At 36.2% G+C, this 27698-nt stretch overlaps 1 long non-coding RNA gene across 1 annotated transcript in view; it reads right to left on the bottom strand.

Annotated features, from left to right (window-relative positions):
* The window catches only part of LOC147653637 (uncharacterized), a 689274-nt gene that overhangs the window by 613319 nt on the left and 48257 nt on the right, over positions 1–27698 (bottom strand). The gene's annotated exons all lie outside the window — the stretch shown is intronic.

Here is a 27698-nt window from a genome sequence, read left to right on the forward strand (position 1 = left end):
TGAGAGAAGCAGAATCTAGAGTACTCTTCAAAGAGCTTGTTTTTACTTTAAAGTTTAGCAAATTTATAGGAGGGGTTATCTGATACAATTCTGGCCACTTTCCCTAAAAGATGTCTTCCATTCCCATAATCTCACAATTCTATTTCCTAGCAGGTTATCAACTGTCTTAATATCTAAATAATTAGTATTTATAATGCAAAATCCTTCTTTAATATTTAGAACCTCTAGGAGAAAAACATTGCTGGGGGTATCTCATATAATCCCAAAGAAAACCCCATGTCCTCCATTCTTGTTCAAAATACCAAATTTCTTTTTGCAGAGCTGATTTTTAGAAGTGTTTATTTGACATCTTTGACGGGCACACGCTTTTCACTTGCTTATTCATGAAATGGAACATCCTCTGCCATTATCAGAATGTTTCTTTCAGTGCTGTCTCCTAATCAAAACCTCCTCTTACCTAATTCAAAAATTCAAAATTCTTTGGTTTAATAAGCTGTACTGAGATTCACTATAAGAATATAAGGTAAAAAAAGAATGTTCTAACAATGGGCCTTATGTGTCCCTTAGGCCTGCTTGATGCTTTTATCACAATTTGCAAGTGGTGTTGCAAATTCATTTGACTGTATGTCACAATAACCTTCTGTGTATATCTATTAGCAGTATTATGACACATAATTTAAAAAATAATTATATAACTTGAAATAGCCAGTAATATCTAAGTACTGAACCAGCAAACAAAGAAATCTACAAGCAATCTGATCCATTTCAGTGCTTGCAATGTGTTAACTGCATTTGTCTGACAGCTGCAGTCCTAATCTAAGTACAAAAATAGAGAGTATTGGGATCTAAAATCATGTACAAGAAAAAGGTCATTCAAATGAACTAAGGAGCATGGCAAGAAAAACAAACAGCTGTACCCAAATAATTGTTATAGCATATATTTAGAATCAACTTTTTGATCTTCTGATCAACAAACCCGATCAATTTTTTACCATTCATCACCTTGCCTGACTTCACAAGAAATATAATTGATACCACAATAATATGTTTATGACAATAAACCAGACCTATCTAGATAAATACCCAAATGAAATGAGGATTTTAAGGTGTTATGAAATTATATGCAAAACATCATCACTTCTACATGTGAGGAGTAGCCCATCAGAAGGTACTGTCATATAAAGATAAAATACAGAATAGGAGATACTTGTCATTTGGTTGTAATAGTTTGGGGGCATATTCTCCTTTTGGAAATACCTATATATAGGTATTATATTAGGATATATAACTTTCATATCTCTATCAAGGCAAACTTTTGAATGCATAGAATCTGTAAGCCTGTTTTTTCACCTTTCTTTATTATACTTGACATGCTTCCTAGTGCTCATCACTTCCATAATTCCACTGATGCTCTTTTACTGCATGTCTCGATAAATTTGTCTGATCTGCACACCATCTACAACTGCTGCAGTAAAAGCTGTCAGTAGCTGGGGAAATGTGCCTTCTATAAATAGTAGATATATCTCTTTTCTTCTCCTACATTATCCAAAAAACTTTTTCATTCTCTGCCACAGCACACAGCTTATTAATGCCAAAATTACAATATTCTGTTTGACAGAGTAGTTAACACTGGCACTTTAATAATGGAAAAATAAACTTAATTAATATGTCATTCTGAGGTGTTGAACGTGGGGTGCAGCTTTGAAATATCATGATTGGAATGGCTTCTTAGGAAAGGCAAAAAAGCTCTATGCAATAAAGTTCAGTTGCATTATTTCTACATTTAATTGGCACAGGAATAAACTCAGATACCAGAAAGAATCTTAACCAGGAACTTCAGTCTGTTTTCTATTTTTAAACTATTTCAGTCTATTTCTATTTTAAACTATTTCAACTCTGTAGACTGGTTCGTTAGGGGGACTTTTACACAACCCAGTGTATGGAAAAGAACGGCAAAGACAAAATTGTACCTTAGTCCTAGTAATATAAGGACCATGAAATTAAATAGAAACTGTATGTGCACATGTGTGAAAGTGCATTGTCAAAACTTCACAGCCTCTTCCATATTACCTTAGTTTTGCAGAAAAGAATATTAAACTGTGCTGGTAGTTTTTCCTCACAATACCCTTTTTTCCTCACAGGCATTTATCTCTATTTTTAACCTCAACAAAATTATCTAATCTAGAGGCATGCGTTAAGGAGCATTTTACGCCTTCTGTATTATTACAAAAATAAATATTGCATTGTGTAAGCTGTTTAGTTCAGCCTGGACAAGAGAAATTCTTAATTTTAAATCTGGAAAAATCCTGCAAGTTGTCTCCTACACTAGTGATACAACAAGACTGAATGAGTTGGAACTACTTGATGAACAATATACTTGCAAGAACTTTATAATAGTGTTTAACATATTAAGAAATAGTTTTTTAATTTTCATGAATTTCATTTGTTCATGAATTTAATGAACAAAGTGGACTATGCTAGTTGGTTGATGAGGAATAGTTTTTTATTTATATAACTTCCTATAAAAGTCCACATGCACTTTGTTGTATATACCAATAAAAAGCATTCACTACATTCACCATAAATTACAAAAGATTTTACTTCTCATCATTTTTCTGAGCTTCTTCTTCTCATACTATAAACAACCTTGCAAGCACTCTAGAGTGACAACGTAAAAGTTAGTATTGAATGGCTTTTTCTTCTCCATTCCATCACTCAGTACTTCAGTGCATCTAATATTTATACTGAAATATGTCACATCTGCTGGGCAAGAAGAGGTATTTTTGACATGTTTCAACAGCGCCTGCTCAAGTAATTTTTTATGAATATGGGGGAAAATTAATTAAGCAAAACTTTCAATTTATTTTTTGCATTCCTATCTCAGGAACTTGTATAAAGGATTAAGCATATTAAGAAGATGTGGGTTCTGTATCACTGAATGCAGGCATATATGTAAACAACAGCTGAGGAAATGTTTTTCCTTATGGTCTCTCTTTTGCAAGCTCTAATCCCAGGAGAAATGTTGAGCAGCAGCAACAGTGACTGTGTGGGTGAGTAAAAGAATGCATTTGCTGAACGCCCATAGCACTGACCAGCTAGATATTTTCAGTCAGCACAATTCACAGTCTCTCATCCCTGTCACACTTCCAGTCTGGTCTGGTGACAGCAATAGAGAGGAGCTAAGAACATTGACAAATTCTTGTCATCAGTGTCCTTCAGAGGCACACAGAAAAGGTGAGAAATCCCATGTAGTAAGGAAAAATTACAAAATACTCCCTAAACAAAATATCAGCCTGACTGTTAACCATTTTATTTTTTTATCCATCTGTTTACCATTTATACCAATTTAACATTTCCATGTTATTTTTGTTTAATTAAACATGCTTATATCTAAAGGTACAGTAAATATTTTTAAGCTTCTCCATGCAATCCACTCTGTATCAGCTGCTTCCAAAGGCAGCTAATACTAATACTTTAAATTTACTACATAGTTTTATTCCGAATGAATCAGAGGGCTCTGTGATTGCTTTACACTTGATAATTTCTGAACACATTAAAAAATATCTCAAGAAGAGAAATGGAGACTTCAGAAGCTCCACCAGAACCAGAACTCTTTGAAAACCACTGAAGTAGGTTCAAACAAAGTTTAATTCTGTATCTCTAAGCCACAAGAGACAGTAAAAAGGAAACAAAGCAGAAAACAACTTACTTTCTGGCACTAACTGGTTCTTTAGCACTAGATAGTTATACTTTTATAACTTCATTCAGCTAATTCAGAAAATGTTAACTATCAAACTATATTATTTCAAGCATGAGGAGACCTGTACAAAAGAAACAACCAAACAACAAAACAAAGAAAACTCTAAACAACAAACAAAAACCTAACAACTTTTAGATTGACTGTACTGGAATTCTTTAGTTTAGTAAGTGCTTCATTAGGATTTGAGTTAAATAGTTACATGTCAGAGCTTCATGCACTTGTTTCAAAATACTGTCCCTGTCTTGAATTTTCCAAAAATTTTTGCAGATTTCTCACAGTCCACCAATTAAGTAATAAGACACACTTCTTGAAGTGAATGTAAGTCAGGAGTGGGAAAGATTTTCTTTAGCAAATGGCAAGTTCACTTAAAATTGAGAGTTTGGAACATCTGAAATTGTCCACAAAATCAAGTCAAATGTTCCAACATATTGTTTCAGATAATTAGAAACATAGAGAGTAAGCAATAAAATTTAGTGAACTCTGAATCATTTCCTGATCCTTAATTAATTCTGCCTTACACAAGGCTCAAAAAAGAGACAGCTCACAAAGAACCTTAAACTTTTGATTGCTCTGCTCTTATGGTCGAAAGACAACCTACATCCCAAGACAGTTTTGCAGGAATCACACCCTATTTTGATGAGCTTGGACTACTATATCTGACATATGTGAAATACACCATTTTAGGAGAGGGCACTATATACACTGAGAAGATTGACATCCTAGGGAGTTCTAGGGTTACAAGCCCTCCTTTCAGAAGAGCTGAAACTAATATGTCAGAGTAGATTCAGCCAAAAAAAAAGTGTTTCTCATTAATTTTATTTCCTATTACAAATTTTGACCAAATTTTAATGTCATAATCTGAGGACTGAATCACTCAACTCATATATTGCATGTACAAGACATGTATTTCATATAAGAATAATTCTGCAATATAACATACCATGCTGAGTTGTTATAGCTAGGCACTTTGTAGGAGATTGATAATTTCAAGCCCTCACTCAGCATATAATTTAGCAGTGCATTGTATGATGTCTTCCTTCATTAGAAAAGGGGAAGGAAAACAAGTACAGCAAGCAAAAAATATGACTTCATTTAAAATTGAGGCTCAAGTAATTATGTTTACAGCATGAATTTTAAAATTTTCTTGCTACTCAAGACTTTAGTCTGCTTTTAATTAAGACTTCCATGTTGGTTGAGAAAATAAAGCACATTTGCATAGAAATAACCATGGCAAGCAGGAATCTTAATTTTAAGTAATTTTAATCACTTTCCTGGACTGGTAATTATTTCTAGTTGATCCATTTGAAGTCATTCCTTGCAGCAATTGAATATATTCACACCAATTGAAGTTTTCCCTGGGACTGAGAGATGTGCATATGATATCTCTGGGAGGGGGAAAACCATATTTTTTATCACAGCCTAAAAATTAACAGAAATCCTTAGTCCATCTTGCCTGAACTCCAAAAGAATAACATTATAATTACTTGTAGCTCCAGGTAAGGTAAATATTTGATGTTATAGTGGTGAATCAGTTTTAGTGATATACAAGTCAGCTCATGATAAACATGCTCTGAGCCTTAGCCTTTAATAGTACTGTGGGTATTAATAACAAAGGCAAGGTCAATTCTGCTGCATCTGCTGTTGTTGGTTTGTGCTACAGGCAGATAACCTGGGAGACAGACCCAGCAGAGCATCCAGCTAATGAACTCCCTTGAGACTGATGCTTTTCATAAGCTGAAAAACAGAAGATTGCTATTAGCAACCTCAGTGATGGAAAAATAGTTAAGAATATATTTTGCTGCTAAAATGTCTTAAAAAGGTGACAAAACTAATTCTCTTCAATGCAAAGATCCTGTACCATGTTCTAATTTAAACCAATAATTCTTTTGCAAGATGAAAACACTGGACATAAACTGGATTTCTTCAGACTTCTTATGAGTGTTGCTTTATTTTTGTTTCCTCCTGAAATTTTCAAAGAAGAAAAAATGGACATACTATAAATTACAGAAACCCCCTCCATTTTTATCTGTGAAGGGACAAGAAACTTGGTCTGGAACTCTAATGATGCTGTGACAATTCCTAATTGACACTGATGATTTGGGGTTATGTGGAATAACTGTCTAACACAATGTAGCAGAGTTTTCCAGAGCACTTTTACTTCTCTATTAAAAATATACTTCAGTAAGAAAATTTCACTAATAGATGAAACATCTGAAGAATATGTTAGCTTAGTGCATCACACTCAGAAACATTGAATCAGCTGTTTTGGAGTACTCTGAAAATTTTTCAGAGGATATTTGATGCAGGGCTGATGTGATTTACAGACTGAGAGATATCCAAAGGATATATCTGAGTCTGTAAACTTTGTAGTTATGTAAGTTGCAATGTTTGCATCCCACTGCAATTCCTGCTCTTTAATTTAATCTTACATTTAGCTGAGCATTTTGTAGGATTGCTTCACATATTTTTATTTTACAGATTCACATAGCCCAAGGATGAAAAAAGCAAACATGTGGGAAGGAAATCATATGGACTCAAGTGCTTAATATGAAGGAGGTGAGAAGAGAAAGGGAAATTATGACAAAATGAATCACCTTACATGTTCACAAATGCCTTCAAGTTTTTTGGGTTATGTCTGAAAGATATATTAAAAAAAAAGAAAAAAAAAGATGAATGAAATAAAGATGTTGCTTAAATATTAATGGAAATATTTATGGCAAATTAGGAAACAAAATTTCAGAAAATATTTATTGCAGAAGAGGATGTTTGTAAAAAAACATCTTTATCCCAAGTGTGGATGCTGGCCTGGGGAAAAAATTCCAAGCAGCATTTGCATTCTGCTCATCTTAGTTTGCTTACATAGCAACTCTTCAAGAAATTAAAATTACACTCTCCAAAAATTGGGAAGGACTAACTGAAAAAGTTTTTGTAGTTTCAGGCAAGCATAGGAAACTGAAAACTTTGCCAGAGAAATCGAGATGAAGTCAGTATGGAAGGCAGAGGTTTAGGAGTGAAGAGGAGGAGGTAGGCAGGAGTTCACATTTCACGGTTCTTAAAAATCATTAATTTTGCACAGGGATAACAGAGTCCTAGACAGGATTTGCCACTGAGGTCTGTTGGTAATGCATGTGTGCTGCCAAGGGCATGCGAATAAGGAAACTGATGGATGCTGTTGGCAGTATTTAGTTATCTACTGCTATAACTGTAACAATTAAGTTTAGGTTTCTTTTAGCACACATATCAGGACTAAACTCAGTTTTGCCCTGATGCAAAAAGGCTTGGGTTTTTTCTCCCTTTTTTCCCTCTTTGATTTCCTATTTTATTTTATCTTTTTGCTTCTATGTCAGATATCAAAGGCCAAAAAAATAACACCATCTATACTGAGGGGGAAAGAACAAAGAAGGAGACAGAAAAGCTTTCTTTACTAGGTGTGGATAGCTTGCAAACTGTGATGGTGGATAGAGATGATAACAACCCTTCTCTCTAAATGGTTGTGCAAAGTGCAGCGTCAAGTCCCACACCTGGATTTATAATCTCCAATGTGCTTAGGATGAAGCAAATGAAGAAGCTCTGTGGAAAAGGCAGGACCAGACCATACACACTCCAATTAATCCCAAAGTTATACGTGGGTAAGAATTTACACTGGGTCTTCTTACACTGGTTCCTCTTGGGCATATAGCCCAAAAGACTTTTACTTGTCTGGTCTCCAAACAGAAACTGTGAAAAGTCTCCTTCCCTGCCCTTTAAATAAAGGAATCTATCAAAATAACATAAAATAAGATTTGTCCATTTATTTTAATATTCAAAACATTTTTAATGTTTTCAATATCAGGAGTGTCTGATATTGAATGTTAGCTTTCAGATTCCATATCCTGTGCAGCAGGAACCACAACTACTGGGCTTCAGCACAAGTGCAATTTATAATAAATATAGCAAGAGTCATTAACACAATATTATCTGTATTCCTTTTTCAAGGCATTTATGTAAGGTGTACAGAAAGAAAAAGATTAGGTAACAGGTCTGTATGTCTTTCTGTTTAACATGTGTGGAAACTCAGAATAAGAGAGCCTCCGGATGCAAATATCTTCACTAGCTTCGCTTGCTCAGAAGGGTAAGACTTAGGTATCCAACATCGATAAATATAAAATTCAGTCCTATATATTAGCTGGACCCCTACATTCATTGTTTTCTCATTCACTGAATTCAGGCATCATCAGGAATGTCCAAGAGAGTTTATATTTTAACTGGATGGCTGGCTTTACCTACTTGCTTCAAATGGAAACAGAGAATTAAAAAAGTAATTTCTACATTGTCATAAATTAAATAATGGCAGGGCAGTTACATTCTTCTGCACTACACAGAAAGCTTTACATACTACTTTTCAAATTCTTTTTCATTATATAAGAAATTATTTGAGGGAAGAAAAAACAAATCACTGGAACTAATAATGTTATAATAAGAAAATTTTTTTTTTTATAAAAATGGTCCCTCATTTAACTTTTGTTAAATTTAACTAAACTCTAACTAATGTTATAATTCTGCACGGCATTTTAGTTTCAATTTGTCATTGGTTAAAAATTTGAGTGACTGTTAATTATCTTTAATCTCATAAAAGAAGTACATAAAATAATAATAATAACAATAACAATAACAATAACAATAACAATAACAATAACAATAACAATAATAATAGATGGTAATGATAATAATAATTAATGATGATAATGATAATAATGATAATAGCAATGAAAATAATATATTTAAGTTAAAGAAAAAATCTCCGTAGATCTTCATTACATATAAATTAAATACAGAGTTGGAGAGCTAAATGCAATTCCTAAAAAAGCTTGTCTTGATTTTTAATTCTAGAGACATTATACATAAGATAAAATGTGCATTTTCTATCAGCCTCCGTAATCATGATAGTAGTTACGATTGGCCAGACAAGTACTTATGAAGTATGGCATTGCTGTCGGCAAAACTATTTATCTGTATGACACTGTATGTCACTTTTGAACTTCAACTTGACATCCATAAAATTACATTTTCATCACACTGAAAGATCAAGCTTTCTGTGCTGACTCACTTGGGTCAACATTTTGCAAATGACTGGATTTACCACTTGAACGATAAACCCTTTGTGAATAATTTTGTGCATTGATGTCTGATAGCCTAGAGCACAGATCATAATTTCTGAGCTAAAGAAGAGGTGTGAAAGCAAAATTAATTTCTTTTATGCATATCAGATTACTATATACTATTCCAAATTCCTATCTCATGTGGTGGTTGCTAAATGTCTTACATACTGTTAAATTAGATGAATTTTCAGACACTCTAAAACTACCTAATTCCCTCAAGACTTATTTTTAGTGTCTTTATAGTAGTTTGAAAGATCAACCACCCCAGTAGACTAAAAGCTTTTAATTGATAATGGATTTTTTTCCTGGTGGGAAGTCTTTGGCTTGATTTCCAGGTAGTGTTTACAAACTCAGCAGAGATATGAAGTGCAGATGAGCGTGCAAAATAGAAAAGCTGCTGGTTTTTTTCAATTGACTGGAGTGATTGGTGGTGTTTCATCTGTCTGAGCATCTGCAACTTTGAGATGGATGAGATGTAACACACAGCTGGATAGCTGATCTCAAAAGAGCAATAGCCCAATGTGCCCTATATGCCCTGGTTATCTGAAATGCTAGCTGAAAGTCTGCACAAAACTTTTATATTAAGAAGTTTTAAGTAAGCAACTGCAGGCCTTGTCTTTTTTGGATGGCAAAAAATTTTCAGTAAAACAAAGCTGCACTGAAAGAGGTTAGTTATCCAGGCTTTCTGAAATGTTTCCCTCAAAACAAAATTTGTTACGCAAGCTTAAGCACAGCCCAAGGGAGGATATCAGGTGGCTGCCTAGGATTCCTTTAAAGTTTACACAGACTGGGTGTTGGTAGAATTTACAGAATCCCTCGAGATCTAGTTTAGCCCAAAACATCTCCATCCACCCAGATAAACCAGCCTTGCAGTTGTCTGCAGTTGCTTCATGGAACTGATATTCTAAGACCACTTCCATGAATATATTTTAGGAAACCTTCAAATGCTCTAGTCATTGGCTCCTGCGGGCAGTGTTTTATCCAAGAAACAGGAATGACTTACAGTAATCTCTCACCTAGAGCTCTATACCCAAGAACAAGAGTGGGCACTATTCTCTCCAGTAGCCCACCTCACTGTAATGTCACTGTGTATGACGCGGTTTCTACATGAACATGCCAAGTTTCAAGCTTGGCTTTTATTTTCAGACATGTACTGTCTGCATGTTCATCCATCCTTGCAGTGTTGTGCTTTTTGTGTAGCTAGGACAGTGTTGGTAACACGGGGATGTCTTGGCTACAGCTGAGCAGTGCTGCAAAGCATCATGGCTGACTTTCCCACCCGCATCCCCAAAGGCCGGTAGGCTGGTGGTGGGCAAGGTGCTGGGAGGGGATGCAAGACAGCTGATCCAAAATCACCAAAGGGATAATCCATGCCATGTGATGCCATACTTAACAACAAAAGCTAACAGAGAGAGAGGAAGGGAGGAGGCAGACTTTTGTCTTGCAATGCAACCACTACACATAGAGAGGCCTTCCTTCCCAGGGAGTTGCTGGACATCACCTGCTGATGGGAAGTAGAAAATAAATAATTTTGGTTTTGTTTGCTTCTATGTGTGGCCCTTTGCTTTTCCTTACTAAACTGTCTTTTTTTGATCCATGAGGTTTTAATCTTATTTTCTTCCCCTGTCTTACTGAGGAAGGGTGAGTGACAGAGCAACTTGCCAGGCATACAGAGGCCACCACAGTTACATGCAAACTCACTTCTTTATTGCATTCTTGAAGGCAACTGGAAGCACATCAGAGAAAATGCTGTTTCTCCACCATGTATTTTGTACAGTTTATGAAGGTATAAAACTTCCATTTCCCTAGTGTTTTTTATATGTCAGTGCAAAGAAAGTGAAAAATGACCTGCCAGATGCAAGCATGAAGAAACATTCTGAACATCAATAAACTCACTTTCTGTCTTCTGTAGGTGAATGAAGTGAAAATAGCTACCTACAGATGTAAAGCTAAGGATGAGCTGAGGAAAAGAAATCAACAAACCTCTTGAAAATGAAATAAATTTGGGAGCTTATTTGATGTATGACTGGGCATGATCAGCAAGGAGCACAAATTATGAAATAGATTATGCATACAAATTTTTCTTCTGTATGTTACTATTATGTTAGGACAGATTATTTGAGGACAATTACTCAGGGTTTGGGCTCTGGGCTCCCTTCTTTCCTCTTCCCACATCTATTGCTGGATGTCAAATACTCCCAGAGAACTCAAGATCTGTAGTCCAAAGTTTCAATCAGTGATGTACTTTTCCTGTGTGTGAGTACAAGTCATGGTACAGCCTCAAAAGTGGGTCAAGTTGATCTTCCAGAATCCTTTTCCCTCGTAGTCATGAACCAAATACAGATTTTCTCCTCAGCAAAGGGGATTTATTGACCTGTCATTCTGATTAATTGTATAGGATGATTTCTTCACTGCTGCCATTCCTGTATCTTCTTTGACCTTAAAGGATACCTAAATTCCCTAATGTCCTTTAATTCACAAGAGTGTAATGACCAAAATGAGGAATATGAGACTTTTTGTTATTTGAGAGATGGTATTGGGAGTGCTCTGTGTTGTTTTGGGTTTTTTTAAGTTTATATTCACCATAATTATATTTTAAATAACATTAATATTATAATTTTAACTAGTAGGCATTTTCTATTTTATTATTCTTTCTAAATCACTCTCTTTCTCATATATACAAGATCCCTTTTTTGTCATGCAGTTTTAGCAGAAGCCATTTGAACCCATACAGCTTCCCATTAAATCTCAAAGTTGAGAATTGCATTTCTTGTATCAGTGAAGGTTTCTGAAATCTCCCTCTTCATTTCTAGTAGCTATGTCAGGAACAGAAAAATCCATATCATGTGGTTACTCAAAGTTTTTTCCCTCCACTTACTAGAAAATTCAGTTTTACCACTAAATTTTTTGCCTGATAAATTAAACATTAATAGATTCTTTGCAAACTCTATGATGCAATCCACAGATTGAACCAAGAATATAATTTATGGTCTGTGGTTTCTGCAGTAATTTTCACTTCTTTTTCCTCCAGTTTGCTGCAGCTTCTTAAAAGATTGATCTTGTAGCCATGCATGAAAGACTGTTTCTCATGATGAAAGCACATGAGCATTGTTGACTGCTGTGCCAGATTGAAGCTAAATCTGTGGTAGAGGTTTTGACATATATCATCTGTACATGGTTTATAGATGTAGATCAGGTTATTTGGTGATGATGGTTCCACTCACTATTAACAACAGCAGTCATCATCATTAAGAGCCTAATCCGTCTGTCAGAAGCAGTCTTTACATGATTTTGTTTTGCAAATAAAGTACATTCAGTTGCTTAATACATTGTTTAAGTGTTCTGTAAACTAATAGTGCTTTGATTTAAGTACTTCAGATACATCCTCAGAAACAGTTTCATTTAAAAATTTGTAATCACCAGTTTCTTTGGGAGAAAGTTATTATTAGGATGCCTCCACATCAGTTATTCCTTTTTCTAGGTAGCTAATAAGAACTATGAAATCATCAAACTGAGTGTGAGTTTTATCTCCTACTGGATGTCATAAAATTGCATCTTTTTGCTCAGTAGTTAAATTAATAACAGTTACATACTGTGGTAGGCTTCAGTCATGGAAAATTCTGCCCTTCCCTGAGCTATCAAAGATTTATTTTTGCTTGTAATGTTCAGACTAGAGCTTTTGCAGTCATACATTTTCCCTAGTACTTCTAAATTAAAATCTCAGCACAGTTGTTGCTTTTTTCCCCTTCACAGTAAATAAGATATGAAGGAATCACATGTTGTCCGTGGGATTTAAGAAACTACAGAATCCTTTACAGTGCTAAACTGAGATGTGAAGTGTGCTTGCTATTGTACTTTATGAAGGCACACAGCACCTTTCCTTGTACCTGCTAATGAAAGTCATTATTGCATTGTAAATCCACTCTCAAACTCACTGCATCCTAACTTCCCTGTCTAGATGGTCTCTAAACAGATGCATTTACTGCTACTTTATGGCATCCCTAGCTACATATTTGACTGAAAACTGAATGCCTTTGTTAAATGACAAATGTTAGAATATGCATAGAAGGAAAAATCATTTGAATTCAGGACATGAAAAAAGTCAGTGCACATTTTCATTATTTCATCTCACAGCAAACAAACTGGAATTTTTCTGTTTATTTTATTTTGGGGGTTTTGGTCTGCAAACAGAACTTCTCTCTTCCCATAGGTGTGAATGATTAAATTCCCTGTTCTGAACCTGTCAGAAGGTGCCTTGCCAGCATCATAACCCCTATTCAGGCTATATGGACACTGTGAAGAGCTGGCACCCATCTAGTGGTGACAGGACAGGGGGCAGGACATGGGTCTTACATCTCAGGGATGCGTAGGTGACTTGGCAGGAGCATCTGCTCTACTTACAGATTGCTTAAAGCTCTGGGGCACACTTGGCCCCAGAACATCCAGGTCTCCTCCAGAAGAGGTATGCAAGTGTGTTACCCACACTCCTGGGTCAGGATGTGCATGCAACCCACATTGCTGGGGGGACAAATGTGGCTATTGGTGTTGGTACAGAATTACAGAATCAATCACAGAATCACAGTAGTGGGCAAGATTGGAAGGCACCACCAGTGGGTCACCTGGTCCAACCACCCTGCTCAAGCAGGTCATCCTAGAGCATGCACAGGGTTATGTCCAGAGAGTTCTTGAGTATCTCCAGTGAGGGAGACTCCACAACTTCTCTGGGCAATCTGTTCCAGAGCATGGTCACTTGCACAGTAAAGTTCTCCCTCATATTCAGGTGGAACTCCCTGTGCATCAGTTTCTGCCCATTGCCTCTTGTCCTATTGCTTGGAACCACCAAGCAGAGCCTGGCTCCATCCTCTTGACACCTTCCCTTCAGCTACTGATAAACACTGGTGTGGTCACCCCTCAGTCATCTCTTCTGGAGGCTGAACAGGCACAGCTCCCTCAGCCTTTCCCCATAAGAGAGATTCTCCATTCCCCTGATCGTCTCTGTCACCCTCTGTGGGGCCCACTCCAGGAGCTCCATGTCTCTCTTGCACTCAGGAGCCCAGAACTGGACACAGCACTCCAGATGTGCCTCCCCAGGGCTGAGTGGAGGGGCAGGATCACCTCCTGTGCCCTGCTGGCAATGCTCTTCCTAATGAAGCCCAAGATCCCACTGGCCTTCCTGGCCACAGGGGCACTGCTGGCTCATGGACAGCTTCTTGTCCATCAGGATCCCCAGGTCCTTCTCCACAGAGCAAACAGAATATTTTGAGAAGCATTACATTTGGGTAGGAATTCACAAGTGCATATTAACCTTTATAAGTATCTAATATTGTGTTTTACCTCTTATATTGTGCTTTATCTGTTCCACTGCAAGTATTGATCTTGGTCTCATGGTTCACTGATTGCTGGTTAATTACATGTTGTTAATAAATCAATAAACCACTTTGATTCTGATTTGGTTAAACTATGTGGACTGAGAATTTTTGCCTTTTGCCATCTGGTGTAGAAGGTCAGCTGCATTCTTCTCCTTATTTTAAAGAAACAAATGGTTCCTAACTAGGTCAGGAGCTAGATTCCTCCTACCTCCAATACAGCTTTCTGCTCAGTTCTTACTTAAACTCTGCATAATAGCAAGAGTTTTTAATACTGCTGACTCATTAGTAATCAATGTGAATTCATTTTACCCCTCTATATGCTGAGGAGAAATGAGTAAAGCCCAAGAGCAGCCTAAAAAGCTGATAAGCCTAATTTTTTGAGTCATTAAATGTTTTAAAATGAAGGATTACACTTACCAAAAGTAATGAGGTCAGATCAAGTAATATCCTGATATATTGTATGAAACATAGATGTGTATTTAACTTCAAGATAACATTTCTTTGTTAATTCAGACAGAAACTTTTCTTCCCTTTTTAGTGTAGTTGATTATTGTTCAATGAATAAGTGTTTTCATCAACAAAATTCATATACATATAATTCTGGGCTATATTATAGTCTTCATAGTCATTTATAGCTGAATGTCATGAGTAATAGTTTACTGTCAGATTAAAAGTACTTCATAGGTACTTAATAAACACAGGCCTTTGATATGACATTTCCAATAGGGTGATTCCTCAGGTAGTCAGGAACTTTCTCCTCTCTGATCCTCTATGCAGACCATCCTGACTTTAACAAAACCAAATGAGGCTCTATCCAGGAGGAACATTCTTCATTCTTTTGGGTGACATCTGTCCTGAATGAGAGTTTAAACCAAATGCATATATTATTCAAGTTTTACCTGTCATTTTCAGTATTCCCATTCAGCATGAAATAATTTAATTTGTTCACAGTTTTTAGAAGAATGGTCCTTGCTGAGGAAGGCCAGGTCTGGACAAGGTCCCAGTCCTGCAGCTCTGCTGATGTAATTGCAAGTCCCTCCAGGGTACCCAGGCATTGTGGCCGAGGAAGCTGCTGGTCTGACAGACAAGAGGGAAAACAAGAGAAGTCAAAGTAGAGAGACTGGAGGGACTGGAGAGAGGAGGGAAGGAAATGGGACCTGGGCATTGAAGGGGAATTGATCAGGCTGGAAGAATAGGAGGTTTGAATGTGGTTTCTTTTTAAGACAGGAATCAGGAACAGAAAGTGGGACAAAAATGGAGCAAGAAGCACAGGGGAAATGGGGAATGAGAGTCACTGGGGGGCTAGAGTTCTGACTTAGCAAAAAAGCTATGAGCATTAACTGCATGCAAGTGAAGATGTCAAGCCAGCAACCCAGTAAATAAAGAAAAATAAGAGCATTTAATCTGCTTGTTAAGTCATTTGGTGTATGTCATATAGGAGCCCTGTAGCAGCCAGTTAAAACACCCAGGTCTTCAAGGTAGTGTACATCTGCCCTCCTCTGGCTACTCCTTTCAAAACTCTTCCTTTATTCCATACATATGTTTAAGCAATTACTAAAGTTAAAACTTTAGTAATTGTTTTGTAGTAATTGTAAGAATGTTTTAGAGAATTGCCACATAACCCTCAGAGCTCTAGCCATCCTGTGCACTAGTTAAAGGAGCAATTGTGCAAAAAAAGAAAGAAAAAGGGATTATGTAACAAAAGGCTACAACCAGAAGTATATAATCTGCTGAGAAAGTGAATCTAAATGAGGAGTTTTGTATCTTTTGAATCCTTCACTTTACAACCTCAATAATTTATTTTCCTACTGGGAAGTTTCTTGACTGAAGTCAAATGTATGTTACCCCAGAAGCCCCAAAGTGTTCACAGCATAAAAGGACAACTGCTGGTACAAGGATGTAGTCATGTACTGTATCACAAAACTAGAAGTCAAGCATATGCTGATATGCTTTCGTCACCACTTTGGAGGATTGGCCAGCTGGCAGCTGTCAGGGCAGCTTTACAGGGCAATGGATGCTGTACCAGAGTTACTGCTGACCATGGGAAAAGAAGGCAGCAGATGATACCTCAGAGAGACAAATAACTAAATTGGAAGGCATTAGGCAGGCAAAAAAGTAAAAGGAACTAAATCTTAAAACATTTGTAGCAGGACAAAGGCTTTGACCTTGATACGGTGGAAGAGGTAAAGCAAGTGCTTAATCACCCATGCAGCATCCTAAACAGCTGTTCTGGTCTTCATGTAGATATTCATACAGTCTGACAATTTGGTTAGCCTTTCAATTAATAAAACATTTTATGAAGAATCAGTTGTATATCAAATTCTCATCTTTTATGTAGGTTTTAATTTCTTATTAAACACTTGCAGTCTTGCTCAGACTATACATGCTGAAAAATAATTTGGCCTTTCTGAAATGAATCATCAAAACTAACTTTGTACAGAATTTCCCATCGGATAGAAGCACAGGAACAGGCCCTGCCTCAATAAAATGCTAATGTCCTGGGGTAGGGTAAGTTTTTATTTTCCAAAGGCTTCTAGTTTTCCCAAGATAACTTTCCTTAAACTTTACTCCAAAATCGCTTGTGACATAAAAGAAGAAAATTTTCTTCAAGAACTATCCAACCATGGTATTTCCTAGAATTAGAGAGTTCCTTATCCACTGATGGTACTGTTGAGCTGTGCAGAAGTTAGTCACAGTGACAAGTCTCTCTCAGGTCTCAGATAAGGAGATTGGCATGGTACTCCCACTAATCTCCAAGGATCCTCTACCCAGACTTTACTTACACCAACAGCTGCACAAAAACTGAATGTTTGAGCCAAAATGACTGCTCACAGATGTTCTCAAGACAACATTACCCACCTCCTGTCCACTGGTATGCTAAATCACCCATTGATCCCAGGAATATTTCACACTAAAACAAACCCAAATGGTTATTGGAAATTAATTTTAAATGTTTAAGCATTGATGAAACTTCAATGTAAAAGTGGCATTTGGAAAATGCAATGCAAAAAAAAAAAATTTGGTCTCCAATTATTTTGAAAAATTAAAGTGAAGGGAAAACATTTAGGCCAATATTTAATGAAATGTATTCATACATTTTGTCTAGCATTTTAATTCTTGTGTTACTTTTGTGCCCAGAATATGTAAATGAGTAAACTATAGCTGCTGCTGAATGGAAATATGACAAAATGTCATTTTACATCTTTTTATTTTGGATTCAGGATCCATGTTCTTCAAGAAACACTGTTATAATCAAAGAGAATATATATTTCATAAGTCTTTCTCTGGAGAAATATTGATATCCTGGTTTTTCTAGTGTTTGTTCAAGAAAAAAAAAAAAATCCAAAACTTCAGGGCTGCACTATTCAGATAATGTTTATCAATAATATTGCAATAAAATATGTGGGGTTGGAATTAAATACTTTTTAATAGGTTGAAAACAAATACAGCATTGGTCTGGAAATGAAAAATTAATCACTAAGAGTACAGAGAAGGACCACCTTTGATGCTAAACTAATACTGGAAAGGGTTGGGGAAATTAAGAACAGTAATGCAGCTTTAATATTTTTGTATGCTGTTATCTCATTAGGTAAGTATAGATAAGCATTTTGTACCTTCTTTATCGTGACCAATCCAGCTTCCACTGTGACTCTGCACCACAGCAATCCTCCACTGCAAAATTCCAGAGCATGAGTTATTTTTTTCATAAATATTAACAGACACAATATAACTTTTTAAGGAATAATCCTATTAGATTTGTTTGCTGTAAATCACAGCCAAAAGCTCAGCAGTACATTTTCTTAATGACAAACACATAGAAATTCAAGGACAACATATTATTTAGTACAATATATTGAGCAAAGCTTTCCTTCCAGCTCAATAAAAATGATGTATAATAATATGGTACCTTGTAATTAAACCAAAGAGACAAACATAATTGTACAAATCTTATAAACCCAAATTACTGGTTTTCTCAGCTGCTCTATTTTCTCTTTATCTCCCTGTTGAGTTGTTTCCTTAATGATTAGATTTGTATTGATGATCATTTCTCATTAATACGTTATGCAAAATTATATTATATCAGTGGTTTTTTCACACTATTTCATTCTTGCATAAATAGATTATTTTTTTAATGCAAAGACAGCTGCAAATTCAGATGACTGCTAGAATGGGTGAATAATGTTCAATATCTGTATTAATTAAAGTTTGTGTCTTAGTTTATACACTGCCTGGCTGTGGAGGCTGCAAAACATATGTAAATGTATGTAAAACATACATCTATTTTTAGCTCTATGACCAGTTTCTCCAAATGATTTTTGCTTCTGATTCATTTTTAAACAGCTTATTAAAAACATAAAGTAGGAAATATTGTTTTTTCTACCCACAGGGTAAATTTCTGTTATTTGATTAATTTCACTTCTGCATTTGGTTTTCCAATATAACTGCACATTTTTTAGTGAAAAACTATTTTGTAGGAATAATTTCCACTAAAATAGAAATCAAGTTTAATCAAACAGTGTATATATAAACACATAAAGATGCATTTAGCGTGATTGTGCAGTGGAATATCTACAAGCAGGTTATATTTCCTAAATCTCATTAATTATTGGAAAAAAAATAATTGCTTTTGAAAACTTTTAAATCTACAGGTTTCTTGTAAAGATTTCTCTATGATTATATAAATAGCAAGTAGAAAAATGTGTTTACTGACCAACAAAGCAGATATGTTTTCCAGCACACCACGTAGTCCTATTTTAATTTAGCCCTGGTTTATCCATACAAGCGCCTTTCATGCCAAGATACAGAAGAGAAAGCAGTGAGTGTATGTCTCAGCGTGGCCTCAAGGCAGGGCTGAGATATCAACAGTTAGAAGACACTGCTGGGCTAGATGTGATCTCTACTACTCATCTGTCTTTGCTTTAGATAACACTGTTTTTTCTTTACTCACCTAAGCATGCAGTATTTCTGGGTGTAAATACTCATCTTTTAAAAACACTGTGCATTTCATAAATGTAAAGTTAAATTTACACAAGGACTTGCAGGAAACTTCAATATTTAATTATCAAATAGTCAAATAATAAAATAATCAGGGCAACCAAATAAGGTGAAAGATGAGTATAGATAATCCAAATAAGTTTTTTAAGTTTATTGCTGATGTTTGCTGTTTACTTTCACGTGATAGTGCCTGTGAATCTCAGGAAATCTTCTAATATCACATGAGCATTTTTATCTTCACTGAGAAGGACATCTCCCCATTGTCAAGATCTTTGCAAAGTTTGTTCCCTTATAATATTGTCAGCGTGTTTGGGAAACTGTTGCAGATTTAAGAATGGTCCTCATAATCAGCTGTGTCTTGTTGTTGTCTATTCGACTCAAAAGAACAAACCAAATCTTGGAAAAATAAGGAAGAAAATCTTAAAAATTTTAAAAATAAGGAAGAAATTTTAAGATTTTCATCATGCAAGTGTTGTGAGCAGACACTTTTTTTTTTTTTTCACTTTGATTTTATGCTGGAATTCATTTGCTGCTCAGAACATGCTCAGAGATACTGATAGATATTCAGGATGTGGATATGAGCTCATGCAAACACAGAGAGGCCAAGCTGAGTGCTGGGAATTGGCATAGGGACCAATGGATATACAAAAACATGATGACAGGAGTTTCTGGAAGGAAAAAGTGTCTGTTTATCAGTCTGTTGATTGCAGGATTTGCCCTCTTAATCACTAGATATGGGTAACTACCCCGGTAACATGATATCCAAGTATACTGCTACAAACTGATAGCCTTGTTTAAGTGGCTTTTATTTTTGCTTCTCTAAATATTGCCTGGACTTGTGAATTAAAAATAATATTTTAGCTGGAAGCACTTGCTTTGTCACCTTTGATGAGGAGGGCTACATATTTGTAATCTTGGCTTATTGCACCAGTTCATGCACTGCACAGAAAACTGCAGAGAGGTACCCGTGGGAAGGAGGGGTGCCATGACCCTCTTAAAAGAGCTTATTAATATTATTTCATCAGATATGCAGTTGTTCCATTTCTTTGACAGTCGGCCTGTTAGCATTCCAGTCAGTATTGCAGACATCCCTCAGAACCACCTGCCCACACTCTGAACGTGTTGTTCTGCCAGCTCTTGCCAGGAGTATTCCCCAGCAGAGAATAACTTCCTTGTTTAATCTAGAGAAGCGGTAAAAATGTAATACCATCCTAGGTCTTACGAGCTCTTGGATTTTAGCTCTACTTCACTCAGATAACAGAGTAATCTTCTTTGCAAGATCAGAACTACAGAGCCTAATTTCAAAGTAAATTTTAAATTTATTTTGTTGTCTTTTACTAATGTCTAAATTTCATCCTATGAAAAAATTAGAGAAATATGCTTTCTCTTTTTTTTACCATTTTGTTGTAGTATACCACCCAAGATCCAGCCTCTATGTCTTCATCTATTTAATCTGACAAGCCACATATATAGATTCAGTTCAGTGTTTATCACAGTATGAAAGTTATAAAGCTCTGAAAAATGTGGTTTCAAACATAATAGAAATGGTGACATACCCTAACCTATTGTGGCAGTAACAACACTGCTATAATATAAAAGGTTACTAAGACATATTGGCAGTAAAGGCTGCTTGCACTGCTATGATTGCTCTTTTTATAGGTATGGTAATGCAGCTCAGTTCCCAAGTATCACACATTGGCAAATGAGGGTATAGTAGTCAGGAGATGTTCTTCCACACTAAAAGACATTTTATTTTGTGTCTTAAAGCACTGGTAATGACATCTTCTGAGCTGCAAGGCCAAGTCTAGGAGAAGCTACCAGTCCAATCTCTCATTCTAGGAAGAATAGTGCTGTTGAGAAGAAATGTTTAATGTTGTTTAGCAAAAGGCTAAAGATAATTAGGGGCATAGAGTGACAAGTTTTGAGGTATGATAATGTCTTTTCTCCAGAAACAGAGAAGGGATTTCTAGAATGTGTTATGCTGGTATGCAAAGTACTGCCAACATACAAAGAGGAAAGTGATAAAAAGGATACTATAGTTAAAATGTCAGCATTATGTTCACTGGGAATAGAGTAAGGAATATGTAGGTGGAAAAAGGAGGAATACAAAAATCTGTTCTTATACATCTTGCTATTGAAATGAAATTCTCAAGGATGCTTGCTCTCAAGGATTACCTAGTGCTGCAAAAATAAGTATATAACAGGTGAAATTAAAAGAATAGTAATAAAATAGTGTAATTACCCAGGTGCCAGAGAGGAAGAGAAGATAAGAAAGAAATCTACCAGAGAGTTGGACATTTCAATAAACATTTTGGAATAGACATAGAGAAAGTCTCCAAGCCCACTCACCACAGCTAAATAAAATAGTACAGAAAGCTACAGTCGTTCTGCACAATGCTGGGTCCTGGGTGTCCTCCAAGTCTGTGCAAATAAAACCTTGCACTTCAGAATCATGGTTCTCATTCCTTCTGTTTTCTTAAGCTTAAAGATCTGAAATATTTTAAGGGTTAATTTATAGCTCTTCATAGTGGCATGTCAGCAGTGTGAAACTGATAGTCCTTGCTTTTGAGGTGTGTTGTGTTTTACTCCACTAAGCTAGTGATTAAGAGATTATCGTTGTTTGAGAAACTCCTGGAACAGCTTTGGAGGTCTGTCCTGAGAGGAGAGAAGCAAAACCTCATTCAGCCTCACACATAATTGATTTTGGAAATGGTCCCTGTTGCATAAAATCTCCCAACCCTTGCCCAGCCATCCATCAAAAAGTGCTAATTGACCTGAGTCATTATGATGCCAGTTGTGTGCCGGATATTTAGCACCAGCAAAAGCTTTTATCTGTCTTCATACAATATCTTGTCTTCTAGAAAAACTGACCACATTTCTCACCCAAGGTCTCATTTGGTCATTATCCCCCATTTGAGCTGCGGTTTCAAGGTTCTGATCATCTTTATCTTTCAAGACCCTAATGAATGTTTATTGGTATTAGTTTTAGAGTGCCAGTCACTGACAGTACTGCCATCAACAATGATATTATGCCCTCCAGCAAACACTAAAACTGTGAAAAGGAGGAGGTCCTGTGTGACAAGGCTTCAGCTGTGTCATTCCTATTATTACAGATGGGTCTGAAACTTTTTTAATTTCTAAGCTTCCTTACAAGAAGCAAGTCATTATTTTCACATTGAGAACAAAATAGCAGGATATATAGTGGGTTAATTATTCAACAAGCAATTTTTTCTTCCAAGGAACAACAAATATAAATTTAAGTCAGCAGTGTAACACATCAGAGTAGCAGCATTTCAAAGCAGTTAACATGGGGCCATCAGTCCTTCCAGCATTTGCTAAGTTCCAACTGAAACAAATCTATACAGCAAAAAAATATACCCTCTCCACAGCTCTAAAGCTCTGTCAGTGCTCCCCAAAGCTGGTGCTAGCTCATTTTTTGTATTGTAAACACCTGTGAATTCCTGAACTCGTGGTAATGAATTGTAAAATGAAAGTTACACACAATGATATTGGCAGCACACAAGACATCTAAAATAATCTTTGATGTCTTATACTTTCTCCTTTTTCTCTCTGTTTCCTCCTTATGGACAAAGCCATAAATCATGAATTTTCTGCCAGACAAGCCTATTCAGGGTTTTTCCACAAGACACCTAACCAAAAGCAGACACAGCCAGATCAGGTGACCTGTGAAAACGAATTTTGAATGAGAGGCATACAGATTATTACTAATTGCACTCATGAGAAATTTATATCTTTACCCAGGGCCCATCTTTCAGAGCAAGTAGTATAAACCTGTGTTGTGTGACAGGCAAAAAAAAAACCAAAACAAAAAAAACCAAAAACAAACAAACAAACAAACAACAACAAAGAAACCCCAAAGAAAACTAGCTTTTTAAAAAGCAGAACTGGAAAAAAAACAAAAAACATTTTCACCATTCAATATGGAAAAAGGACAGGGCTTGGTAAAAAGAAAGGGAAAAACAGGAGAAGCAATATTTGTACCATAAGAGTTGACAGAAAAAGACTAAATAGACCATTTTACTGTCTTCTTCTATAATTTTACATATTGATTTGTTCCAATTATATACAAAGGACATTGTCCAAAATTTCTCAATAAAATAAATAAAGGAATAAAGGAATAAATTGTGAAATCCTTAAAGAAGGAACAGGCATCTGCTGATGACAAGAGACTCCTCTCCTCACTCCAGAGCTAGGCAGAGGGAGCAGACCCCAAGAAGAGAATAGCTCCTGCTAAGTGTACACAGCAAAGCTGTCAAACAGCTGCACATCCCTGATGACCAGAAGGTTCCTGTGCAAAACCTGATTATGGCATGAGAAATGGTGTGTGAACCTAAAATAAAACACAAACAAAAAAAAAAACAAAACAAAGAGAAAAAAAGAGGTTCTCAAATACTTCGAAAGTCACAAAACTGGAATTTACTTTCAAAAGAATGAAAAATTCTTCATTATCATTTTTCAATAATTTGAGCTGCTACTTTTCATTCTCAGTCTCTCAAGGCAAAATGGCCTTTCCTGCAAGAAGAACACCAATGTCATTACCAAAATTGACTCAGCTCAACTGGCTGAGCTTCATTTGTACCTTTGTGTTCAGATGTAGCAAAACCTTAAGGAATTGAGGCTTTTTTTTTTTTTCTATTCATATCCACTAATGCTCTTTTTTAACTTTAATACATAAATATATGATGTGTCTACAGACATAGATAAGCACATGTATTTCTATTTCTATATGCAGTCAGACATGCACATATGCACTGCCGTTATGCTAAGGGACATAAAATGAACAGTTTGAATATCTGATCCAATTTACTTTTTTTTCCTCTTCTGTGTACATACTGAGGTTCCCAAATTAGATTTTATACACCTTCAAGATTTATGTCTTTTTTGAGCTTTCTTCTTTTGCCCTTTTTTATTTGCAATTAGCACCAATATAGCCTGCAGAATTAATTTGTCTTAGCAATGTAATTGCGTAGCATGTACTTAAAATGAAATTAAGTACTCCTACAATTTATGCTGGAGTCCTTTGACCACTCCTGTGTAAGGCTGGTAGTAGTGAAGTCAAAAGATCTTTGATAAAAGCAAATAGGTCCTGTTATGTTCTGTTACAGATTTAAATCAACAAGCTCCTTTAAAGTGAAGGATTTATATTGACATAAAATCAATATAAGAATCAAAATCCAAGCCTATAAAATGTAAACTATGTCCAAAATTGACACAAGTTATTTAACTCCATTGATTTCTTGGTAGACAGTCTGTGAGGTTTGAATGGGAAGCACTTTTTGTTTAAATATATTCTTGAAATGCTGCCTGCTAGCCTTGGCTTTCTGGGTTTTTCACTTTGGCTGACAGTGAAAAATGGTTAATGTTGAGGTCATCATGAACTAAGGCCAAACTACTACATACCAGACCATTAACTCATCTCATTACTCAATTAAACCTTTAGTCCTGAGAGAGGCTCAGCATTCTCAGATTTCTTACCTGCTTGTCAGGTGAAGGAGCCAACTGAAGTAAAATGGTATCACTCAAGCTCCTGTACCACACCTGCTTTGACGCTCCCTGCAGTGCCTCAGCTATTGTAGTTGTTATGTGCTGAATGATGGGCACACTTTTGGCTCATTTAGAAAAGGCATAGGCTTTTCAACAGGCTCATCCTACTTTGTGGAACTGTGGATGCAAGACAGGCATTAACCTTTCAAAATGGTTAAGCCAGATCTGCAACTGCCTTCTCCGTGATAATAATGAACTGCAAAACAGAGGCTCTAGCACATTACAACCCTGTGGGATATATGAGAGCTCTGAGTGGGCTGGATGTAACTTTAGTCACATAGAAATTATTTTTAAGGTATCTACAAGGCTTTACTTGTTAGGAAGAATAGAAAATATTTCCAGCTTTATTTGGTTGCCCATGCACAGGTCATTAATTCTACTCTAGGTATCTCAGGCTGTCTCAACTGGAAAACCAGAAGAGTGAATAACTTTCGTGTTTGGGGATGTCTTCCAGCTTTATATGGATATCTCTCAGATACAACAAAGTATCTACCTCAAAAGTTATTGCTTTTTTTTTTTAAATGCTTATTTTTAAATTAATAGGTCAGACTTTCCACTATGGAATTCATGCCATGTCTTCGTCTCTCGATAATATGATAAGTAAATCACAGTGACTACTTCTTGTTATTGTCTGCAGATGCTTTGCTTTTTCTAGGTGACATTCAGATGGCAAAGAAAGATAATGTGATTCCTCTCAATGTTTCTAGGACGAGGTTTGTAAAAACCTGATTTTTTTCCTAAATATTTAGATTATGCTTTTGGAACTTGGGGGGAAGATCATAAACTATGATACTCCTGATGCACTCCATCCTCCTCACCCTTTCTCAGTTTCCCCTAATAACAGTCCCTCTATTTGCAAAATGAGGAGTCAACAACCCACCCTTTAGGACTTACGACTAGAAAATATATGTAGAAGGTAAGAGTTAGTATCTGTACAGACTTTCTCAGATTTATAATATTTACTTATTACAAACAGTAACTCATTAAATCACACTAAAAGAGGATGAAATCATCTTTCTCTGTGCAAAGAAATTTACCTGGTTTAAATATTTTGGCACAGTTTCTTGGGCAAACACTTCGTGTTACAATGCCTTTTTATCTCGATGATAAAAAGATGATATCTCGGTGACTGCAACAGGGATTCTTGGCAGTTTCAAATTGAAGGGCAATGAGGAGCAAAGGTACTCCTGCATCAGCACTGGATGCATAGGGGCATATTTCTGAGTCATGTGACATGGATACAGGCCATATCTATGTAATTCCTTCCTCCAATCATTCATATGAAGCTGTCTTTTCATTCAGGGGTCGACATAACAATATAAAATCCTCTAAATATTGGTTCTGAACATTTCTCTGTATTAAGTTCTTACGGAGAAACAAATGAGTTCTGAATCTAATACTTTCCAATTAAAAAAAAAAAAAAAATCTCAAATTACAAGTAATTCTAAGGTATAAGTGTAGAGGAGCCTTGACTAACACTATATTCCGGTAATTAATTTTCCCAGGGAAAATAAATGGCACCATTTTTAAGTGTTATGAGTGGGAGACATAAGCTCCCACAGTCCCCAGCATCTAGGTCTGCTGAGCACAATGGCTGCAATGATATGTTTCTGACTGCCTTCAGGAATAACACTGAGCATGAATTTACAAAGAGGGAAAGCAGTGAAAAATGTATAAACCCATTCTTTAAAAAAGAAGTTAATCTCTGCTAGAAGGCTGGTTCATATGCAGACAAAAATATGTGAGTACAAGGAACTTCTTATGCTATTAAGCCCCATATCCTTTTATGGTAGGTAATCAGTTTATAAGACCTGATACTTAATCCCATCATTCACTGTCTTAAATGTAGGCAGGAAATACTTACCTGAACATTAACATGCTGAAGCTTCAACAGGATTGCTGATGTATATTTACTTTATGAGGGAACTGTCTATTTGACACTTGAAAAAGCACAGGGAAAAAAATAATCAGTGTTCAAGTACTCCAACATCAGGTTCGTTTATCAGTCTTGGGGTTATAGACACTGGTATGAAGGTATAGACTTAAAATGGATCTATCCATAATTCAGTTGTGACAGAAACTCAGTGCTGAGGGAAATAGGTAACCACAGAATAATATGCTTTTATAAACTGTATAAGCAACTGAAGATGAAGGAAACTTGGACTTCATTACCTCAGCAGTTGTGATCTGACCTTTTGGCTGCAGTTTATAAAAAATTCTTTGTTCTTTTTTGCATGCCAGGAATTAACATTTTTCCAGACTCCCTGATCTCAAGCTTAATAGATTGTAAACAGTATTTCAATGTCACATTTCTATAAGAGCGTTATAGAACAGAACTAATTGCTGCCTGTAGTGGATGCAATTCCATTCACAGCAAGATAAATTGGATTTCTAAACTGCGGTTTCCTTTGTGTTACCTCCACATATCATAAGAGCTACACTGATGGGCACAGCAGTGACCTTACTTACCTATACACTGCTTTATCATCAAGCAGCATCTTGTTTTGCTCACCAATAAAAAAGACAAAAGGAACCCCAAAGTGTAACTGTAGACTGCCATCTGTTGGAAAGGGTTTAAAGAGAGTCACGGAATTGTTTAGGCTGGCAAAAAGACCTCAAAGACCTTAGAATGCAAACATTAATCCCACTGTGCCGTGTTCACACTAAATCATATACCCAAGTGCTACATCTACATGTCTTGAACACTTCCAGGGATAGCACCTCCAGCACTTCCCTGGGCAACTTGACAACACCTGGCCAATCTTCCAGTGAAGAACTTTTTCCTAATATCCAAACTAAACCTCCTCTGAAATAACTTGAGGCCATTTCCTCTGGTCCAGTCACCTGTTACCTGGGAAAAGAGACTGAAAC

The sequence above is a fragment of the Cyanistes caeruleus genome, chromosome 4 (assembly GCF_971803275.1).
Source record: "Cyanistes caeruleus chromosome 4, bCyaCae1.hap1.1, whole genome shotgun sequence".
NCBI classification, from domain to species: domain Eukaryota; kingdom Metazoa; phylum Chordata; class Aves; order Passeriformes; family Paridae; genus Cyanistes; species Cyanistes caeruleus.